This window comes from Zea mays, chromosome 9 (assembly GCF_902167145.1).
Source record: "Zea mays cultivar B73 chromosome 9, Zm-B73-REFERENCE-NAM-5.0, whole genome shotgun sequence".
NCBI lineage: Eukaryota > Viridiplantae > Streptophyta > Magnoliopsida > Poales > Poaceae > Zea > Zea mays.
Genome location: NC_050104.1, coordinates 90991596 through 91001124, shown reverse-complemented (window position 1 = coordinate 91001124; position 9529 = coordinate 90991596).

Here is a 9529-nt window from a genome sequence, read left to right as displayed (position 1 = left end):
TGAGTGTGGATGATCAAGATTGCTCTAAGGTTGCTTGGGTGTCTCCTCCATGCGCCTAGGGGTCCCTTTTATAGCCCCAAGGCAGCTAGGAGCCGTTGAGAATAAATCTGGAAGGCCATCCTTGCCTTCTGCCGTCGGGCGCACCGGACAGTCCGGTGCACACCGGACACTGTCCGGTGCCCGATTTCCTTCCTTAAATGGCGAAGCCGACCGTTGTAGATGCGGGAGCCGTTGGCGCACCGGACATGTCCGGTGCACACCGGACAGTCCGGTGCCCCCTTCCGACCGTTGGCTCGGCCACGTGTCCCGCGCAGATCGCGCGGCCGACCGTTGGCCCGGCCGACCGTTGGCTCACCGGACAGTCCGGTGCACACCGGACAGTCCGGTGAATTTTAGCCGTACGCCGTCGGCGAATTCCCGAGAGCGGCCACTTCGCTCGAGGCAACCTGGCGCACCGGACACTGTCCGGTGCACCACCGGACAGTCCGGTGCCCCAGACCGAAACAGCCTCTTGGCTGTACACAGCCAACTCTTCTCTTTTCCTCTTCTTCCTGTTTCTGATACTTAGACAAGTATATTAGTACACAAAACCAATGTACTAAGACTTAAAAACATACCTTTGCTCTAGATTTGCTCTTTGTTCATCCATGAGCATAGATTCACATTTAAGCACTTGTGTTGACACTCAATCACCAAAATACTTAGAAATGGCCCAAGGGCACATTTCCCTTTCAATCTCCCCCTTTTTGGTGATTTATGCCAACACAACATAAAGCAACTAGAACAAGTGCAATATCACTTCAAATAAAACTCAAATTTATTTTGATTCAATTTTGGCATATATGGATCATCCTTTGCCACCACTTGGTTTGTTTTTGCAAATCAAACTCAAATCTCTATCTCTAAGTCAAACACACATGTTGAAGCATAAATAGAGTCATTCCAAAAGAGATTGATCAAAGATTTCAAAAACTCCCCCTATTTCCCATAATCAACACTTCTCCCCACAAGAGGCCAACTTTTGACAAGAGAAACAATAAAAGAGTTTTGTCAAAACAAAATAAAAGAGTTTTGTCAAAACAAAACGCTCTATTCTACTATTTTCAAAATCTCTCAAGTGGTAGTTGATCCATTTATCGCTTTGGCCTTTATTTTCTCCCCCTTTGGCATCAAGCACCAAAACGGGATCAATCTTGGCCCTATAACCCCATTGCCTCACCAAAGTCTTCAATTAAGATCAAATGGCAATAAGAGTTCATGAGATGAAATTGGAATAAGTTACCCTCTCATTGGAGTGCAGTGGAAGTCTTTCATGGTCCAAGTCCACCTTTTCCCTTTCAATCCTCCTTCGAGACTAAATCATCAAACTCAAGCACATGGTTAGTCTCAAAGGGTCAAGTTGTAACACATCTCCCCCTAAACATGTGCATCACTTTGCAACGGACTTGTGAGGTCCAGGGAGTGTTTGTACAACTTGAGCACCATAATAAGCAACAAAATGCAAAAAGGAACATGATCAAAAGCATAAATGCATGTATGCTACAATTCAATCCAAGTTCCGCGAATCTAAGACATTTAGCTCACTACGCAACCTGCAAAAGGTCTTCTCATCTAGAGGCTTGGTAAAGATATCGGCTAGCTGGTTCTCGGTGCTAACATGAAACACTTTGATATCTCCCTTTTGCTGGTGGTCTCTCAAAAAGTGATGCCGGATGTCTATGTGCTTTGTGCGGCTGTGCTCAACAGGATTTTCCGCCATGCGGATAGCACTCTCATTATCACATAGGAGTGGGACTTTGCTCAGATTGTAGCCAAAGTCCCGGAGGGTTTGCCTCATCCAAAGTAGTTGCGCGCAACACTGTCCTGCGGCAACGTACTCGGCCTCAGCGGTGGATAGGGCAACGGAGGTTTGTTTCTTAGAGTTCCATGACACCAGGGACCTTCCTAAGAATTGGCACGTCCCCGATGTACTCTTCCTATCGACCTTACATCCAGCATAGTCGGAGTCTGAGTATCCAACTAAGTCAAAGGTAGACCCCTTTGGATACCAGAGCCCGAAGCAAGGCGTAGCAACCAAATATCTAAGAATTCGCTTCACCGCCACTAAGTGACACTCCTTAGGATCGGATTGAAATCTAGCACACATGCATACGCTAAGCATAATATCCGGTCTACTAGCACATAAATAAAGTAAAGACCCTATCATTGACCGGTATGCTTTTTGATCAACGGACTTACCTCCTTTGTTGAGGTCGGTGTGTCCGTCAGTCCCCATCGGAGTCTTTGCGGGCTTGGCGTCCTTCATCCCAAACCGCTTTATCAGATCTTGCGTGTACTTCGTTTGGGAGATGAAAGTGCCATCCTTGAGTTGCTTCACTTGGAACCCAAGGAAGTAGTTCAACTCGCCCATCATCGACATCTCGAATTTCTGCGTCATTACCCTGCTAAACTCTTCACAAGACTTCTGGTTAGTGGAGCCAAATATTATGTCATCGACATAAATTTGGCACACAAACAAATCACCATAACATGTCTTAGTGAACAGAGTTGGATCGGCTTTCCCAACCTTGAAAGCATTAGCAAGTAAAAAGTCTCTAAGGCATTTATACCATGCTCTTGGGGCTTGCTTAAGTCCATAGAGCGCCTTAGAGAGCTTACACACGTGGTCGGGGTACCGTTCATCCTCGAAACCAGGGGGTTGCTCCACGTACACCTCCTCCTTGATTGGCCCGTTGAGGAAAGCGCTCTTCACATCCATTTGGAACAACCTGAAAGAATGGTGAGCGGCATATGCTAGCAAGATACGAATTGATTCTAGCCTAGCCACAGGAGCAAACGTCTCCTCAAAGTCCAAACCTGCGACTTGGGCATAACCTTTTGCCACAAGTCGAGCCTTGTTCCTCGTCACCACCCCGTGCTCGTCCTGTTTGTTGCGGAACACCCACTTGGTTCCCACAACATTTTGCTTGGGACGAGGCACCAGTGTCCAAACTTCATTGCGCTTGAAGTTGTTGAGTTCCTCCTGCATGGCCAATACCCAATCCGGATCTAGCAAGGCCTCCTCTACCCTGAAAGGCTCAATAGAAGAGACAAAGGAGTAATGCTCACAAAAATTAACTAATCGAGATCGAGTAGTTACTCCCTTGCTAATGTCACCCAAAATTTGGTCGACGGGATGATCCCTTTGAATCACCGCTCGAACTTGGGTTGGAGGTGCCGGTTGCGCTTCTTCCTCCATTACGTGATCATCTTGTGTTCCCCCTTGATCATACGCCTCCTTTTGATGAACCTGTTCATCGTCTTGAGATGGCGGATGCACCGTTGTTGAGGAAGAAGGTTGATCACGTTCATCTTGTTCCTGTGGCCGCACTTCTCCAATCGCCATGGTTCGTATAGCGGCCGTCGGAACATCTTCTTCATCTACATCATCACAATCAACAACTTGCTCTCTTGGAGAGCCATTAGTCTCATCAAGTACAACGTCGCTAGAGACTTCAACCAAACCCGATGATTTGTTGAAGACTCTATATGCCTTTGTATTTGAGTCATAACCTAACAAAAACCCTTCTACAGCTTTGGGAGCAAACTTAGAATTTCTACCCTTCTTTACTAGAATGTAGCACTTGCTCCCAAATACACGAAAGTAAGATACATTGGGTTTGTTACCGGTTAGTAGCTCATACGAAGTCTTCTTGAGGAGGCGATGAAGGTAGACCCTGTTGATGGCGTGGCAAGCCGTGTTCACGGCTTCCGACCAGAAACACTCGGGGGTCTTGAATTCTCCAAGCATCGTCCTCGCCATATCGATTAGCGTCCTGTTCTTCCTCTCTACCACACCATTTTGCTGTGGTGTGTAGGGAGCGGAGAACTCATGCTTGATCCCTTCCTCCTCAAGGAACTCCTCCACTTGAAGGTTCTTGAACTCGGACCCGTTGTCGCTCCTTATCTTCTTCACCTTGAGCTCAAACTCATTTTGAGCTCTCCTGAGGAAGCGCTTGAGGGTCCCTTGGGTTTCAGACTTATCCTGCAAAAAGAACACCCAAGTGAAGCGGGAAAAGTCATCAACAATAACTAAACCATACTTACTTCCTCCTATGCTTAGATAGGCGACGGGTCCGAAGAGGTCCATGTGCAGCAGCTCCAGAGGTCTTGAAGTGGTCATCACATTCTTGCTGTGATGCGCTCCTCCCACTTGTTTACCTGCTTGACAAGCTGCACAAGGTCTATCTGTTTCGAATTGTACGTTAGTCAAACCTATCACGTGTTCTCCCTTTAGAAGCTTGTGAAGGTTCTTCATCCCCACATGTGCTAAGCGGCGATGCCACAGCCAGCCCATGCTAGTCTTAGCAATTAAGCATGCATCTAGACCGGCCTCTTCTTTTGCAAAATCAACTAAGTAGAGTTTGCCGTCTAATACACCCTTAAAAGCTAGTGAACCATCACTTCTTCTAAAGACAGACACATCTACATTTGTAAATAGACAGTTATAACCCATATGACATAATTGACTAACAGATAGCAAATTATATCCAAGACTCTCCACTAAAAACACATTAGAGATAGAATGCTCATTGGAGATTGCAATTTTACCTAGCCCTTTTACCTTGCCTTGATTCCCATCACCGAATATTATTGAATCTTGGGAATCCTTATTCTTGACATAGGAGGTGAACATCTTCTTCTCCCCCGTCATATGGTTTGTGCATCCGCTGTCGATAATCCAGCTTGAACCCCCGGATGCATAAACCTGCAAGGCAAATTTAGGCTTGGGACTTAGGTACCCAACTCTTGTTGGGTCCTACAAGGTTAGTCACAATTGTCTTAGGGACCCAAATGCAAGTTTTATCACCCTTGCATTTTGCCCCTAACTTCCTAGCAATCACCTTTCTATCCTTTCTACAAATTGCAAAGGAAGCATTCAAAGCATGATATATTGTAGAAGGCTCATTAACTTTCCTAGGAATATTAGCAACATTTCTCCTAGGCATAGTATGAACAACATTTCTTCTATCAACATTTTTATCATGCACATATGAAGAACTAGGAGCAAACATAGCATGAGAAAAATCATCGTAAGCATTATAACTCCTATAAGCATTTCTAGTTTGTCTCCTATCATGATACAAAAAGGCATGATTCTTTTTAGCACTAGTAGCCATAGGGGCCTTCCCTTTCTCCTTGGCGGAGATGGGAGCCTTATGGCTTGTCAAGTTCTTGGCTTCCCTTTTGTAGCCAAGTCCATCCTTAATTGAGGGATGTCTACCAATCGTATAGGCATCCCTTGCAAATTTTAATTCATCAAATTCGCTTTTGCTAGTCTTAAGTTGGGCATTAAGACTAGCCACTTCATCATTCAATTTAGAAATTGAAACTAGGTGTTCACTACAAGCATCAACATTAAAATCTTTACACCTAGTGCAAACCATAACATGTTCTACACAAGAGTTAGATTTACTAGCCACTTCTAGTTTAGCATTCAAATCATTATTAATACCCTTTAAAGTAGCAATGGTTTCATGACAAGAAGATAATTCACTAGAGAGCACTTCATTTCTTTTAACTTCTAAAGCATAAGATTTTTGAGCCTCTACAAATTTGTCATGCTCTTCATATAAAAGATCCTCTTGTTTTTCTAAGAGTCTATCCTTTTCATTCAAGGCATCAATCAATTCATTAATCTTATCTACTTTAGTTCTATCCATACCCTTGAACAAACTAGAGTAATCTATTTCTTCATCACTAGACTCATCATCACTGGAAGAATCATAAGTGACATTGTTTTGATTACTTACCTTCTTCTCCCTTGCCATAAGGCATGTGTGACGTTCGTTGGGGAAGAGGGATGACTTGTTGAAGGCAGTGGCGGCGTGTCCTTCATTGTCGGAGTCGGAGGAGGAGCAATCCGAATCCCACTCCTTTCCGATATGTGCCTCGCCCTTGGCCTTCCTGTAATGCTTCTTCTTTTCCCTCTTGCTCCCGCGTTCCTGGTCACTATCATTGTCGGGACAGTTAGCAATAAAATGACCAATCTTACCGCATTTGAAGCACGAGCGCTTCCCCTTGGCTTTGGTCTTGCTTGGCTGTCCCTTGCTTCCTTTAAGCGCCGTCTTGAAGCGCTTAATGATGAGGGCCATCTCCTCATTATTTAGCCCGGCCGCCTCAACTTGCGCTACCTTGCTCGGTAGCGCCTCCTTGCTCCTCGTTGCCTTGAGAGCAAGGGGTTGCGGCTCGTTGATCGGACCATTCAAGGCGTCGTCCACGTATCTTGCCTCCTTGATCATCATTCGCCCGCTAACGAATTTTCCAAGTACTTCTTCGGGCGACATCTTGGTGTACCTAGGATTTTCACGAATATTGTTCACCAAATGAGGATCAAGAACTGTAAAGGACCTTAGCATTAGGCGGACGACGTCGTGATCCATCCATCGCGTGCTTCCGTAGCTCCTTATTTTGTTGATAAGGGTCTTGAGCCGGTTGTATGTTTGAGTTGGCTCCTCGCCCCTTATCATTGCGAACCGTCCAAGTTCGCCCTCCACCAACTCCATCTTGGTGAGTAAGGTGACATCATTCCCCTCATGAGAGATCTTGAGGGTGTCCCAGATCTGCTTGGCATTGTCCAAGCCGCTCACCTTATGGTACTCGTTCCTACACAAAGAGGCTAGCAACACAGTAGTAGCTTGTGCATTTTTATGAATCTGTTCATTAATAAACATGGGACTATCCATACTATCAAAGTGCATTCCACTCTCTACAATCTCCCATATGCTAGGATGGAGAGAGAACAAGTGACTACGCATTTTGTGACTCCAAAATCCGTAGTCTTCTCCATCAAAATGAGGAGGTTTACCAAGTGGAATAGATAATAAATGAGCATTAGCACTTTGAGGAATACGAGAGTAATCAAAAGAAAAGTTCGAATTGACCGGTTTCTTTCTCTCGTAGTCGTTGTGGTCATCGTCCTTTTGGGAGGAAGTAGACTCATCGCTGTCGTAGTAGACGATCTCCTTGATGCGTCTTGTCTTCTTCTTCTTCCCATCTTTGCGTCTGTGGCCCGAGCCCGAGTCGTTGGACTTGTCATCCCTTGGCTCGTTGACGAAGGACTCCTTCTCCTTGTCGTTGATCACGATTCCCTTCCCCTTAGGATCCAACTCTTCGGGCGGTTAGTCCCTTTCTTGAAGAGAACGGCTCCGATACCAATTGAGAGCACCTAGAGGGGGGGGGTGAATAGGTGATCCTGTGAAACTTAAACTTATAGCCACAAAAACTTGTTAAGTGTTAGCACAATAATCGCCAAGTGGCTAGAGAGGAGTCTTAACAAAACACAATACCACAAGAGATCAAACACAGAGATGACACAGTGGTTTATCCCGTGGTTCGGCCAAGACCAACGCTTGCCTACTCCACGTTGTGGCGTCCCAATGGACGAGAGTTGCACTCAACTCCTCTCAAGTGATCCAATGATCAACTTGAATACCACAGTGTTCTTCTTTACTTTGATCTTTTCCCGTTTGCGAGGAATCTCCACAACTTGGAGTCTCTCGCCCTTACACTTGAGATTCACAAAGAAATACAGAGTAAGGGAGGGAAGCAACACACACAAATCCACAGCAAAATGCGCACACACACGGCCAAGAATCGAGCTCAAAAGACTATCTCAAAGTTCTCACTAGAACGGAGCTCGAATCACTGAGAATGACAAACGAATGCGCAAAGACTGAGTGTGGATGATCAAGATTGCTCTAAGGTTGCTTGGGTGTCTCCTCCATGCGCCTAGGGGTCCCTTTTATAGCCCCAAGGCAGCTAGGAGCCGTTGAGAATAAATCTGGAAGGCCATCCTTGCCTTCTGCCGTCGGGCGCACCGGACAGTCCGGTGCACACCGGACACTGTCCGGTGCCCGATTTCCTTCCTTAAATGGCGAAGCCGACCGTTGTAGATGCGGGAGCCGTTGGCGCACCGGACATGTCCGGTGCACACCGGACAGTCCGGTGCCCCCTTCCGACCGTTGGCTCGGCCACGTGTCCCGCGCAGATCACGCGGCCGACCGTTGGCCCGGCCGACCGTTGGCTCACCGGACAGTCCGGTGCACACCGGACAGTCCGGTGAATTTTAGCCGTACGCCGTCGGCGAATTCCCGAGAGCGGCCACTTCGCTCGAGGCAACCTGGCGCACCGGACACTGTCCGGTGCACCACCGGACAGTCCGGTGCCCCAGACCGAAACAGCCTCTTGGCTGTACACAGCCAACTCTTCTCTTTTCCTCTTCTTCCTGTTTCTGATACTTAGACAAGTATATTAGTACACAAAACCAATGTACTAAGACTTAAAAACATACCTTTGCTCTAGATTTGCTCTTTGTTCATCCATGAGCATAGATTCACATTTAAGCACTTGTGTTGACACTCAATCACCAAAATACTTAGAAATGGCCCAAGGGCACATTTCCCTTTCAGATACCCTTAGTTGCAATCAACAAGCAACAAACGTTGCAACTGGAGCACAAACACACCATGCAATGGTAATCAATGAGTAAAAACAGAGACTCAAGTTTGCAATTAGATGATACACCTAGTTGCAATCAACAAGCAACAAACGTTGCAACTGGAGCACAAACACACCATGCAATGGTAATCAAGGAGTAAAAACAGAGACTGAAGTTTCCAATTAGAGGATACCCCTAGTTGCAATCAACAAGCAACAAACGTTGCAACTGGAGCACAAACACACCATGCAATGGTAATCAAGGAGTAAAAACAGAGACTGAAGTTTGCAATTAGAGGATACCCCTAGTTGCAATCAACAAGCAACAAACGTTGCAACTGGAGCACAAACACACCATGCAATGGTAATCAAGGAGTAAAAACAGAGACTGAAGTTTGCAATTAGAGGATACACCTAGTTGCAATCAACAAGCAACAAACGTTGCAACTGGAGCACATACACACCATGCAATGGTAATCAAGGAGTAAAAACAGAGACTGAAGTTTGCAATTAGAGGATACCCCTAGTTGCAATCAACAAGCAACAAACGTTGCAACTGGAGCACATACACACCATGCAATGGTAATCAAGGAGTAAAAACAGAGACTGAAGTTTGCAATTAGAGGATACCCCTAGTTGCAATCAACAAGCAACAAACGTTGCAACAGCGGAGATTGGTCCGATTGGTCCGGACGAAGCAACAAATACTGAGTTGCAGCAAGATGCAGAAGGACAGCGGAATATTGGTCCCATTGCACCAACACAACAAAGTTCTGACAACAATATAGAACCTGTTGTGATGCCAACTGGACCTACACCACCACCGGAATCGGGCCTGAATCCAGATTCTGCAAACTGCCTCACTGATCTAAGATTGACTGAACCGCTAGTGTCGCGCACGAAGGGTAGGAAGTCTGCCAGTGGGGCTAAATGTGCTAAAAATAGTGTGGAACATGCTAATCCATACAGCACATATAGTGGTGGTCAGGGCATAAGAGAGTGTCAAACCTGCCATGTTAGGGGGCACTATAGCACAACATGCCCTCAGAAC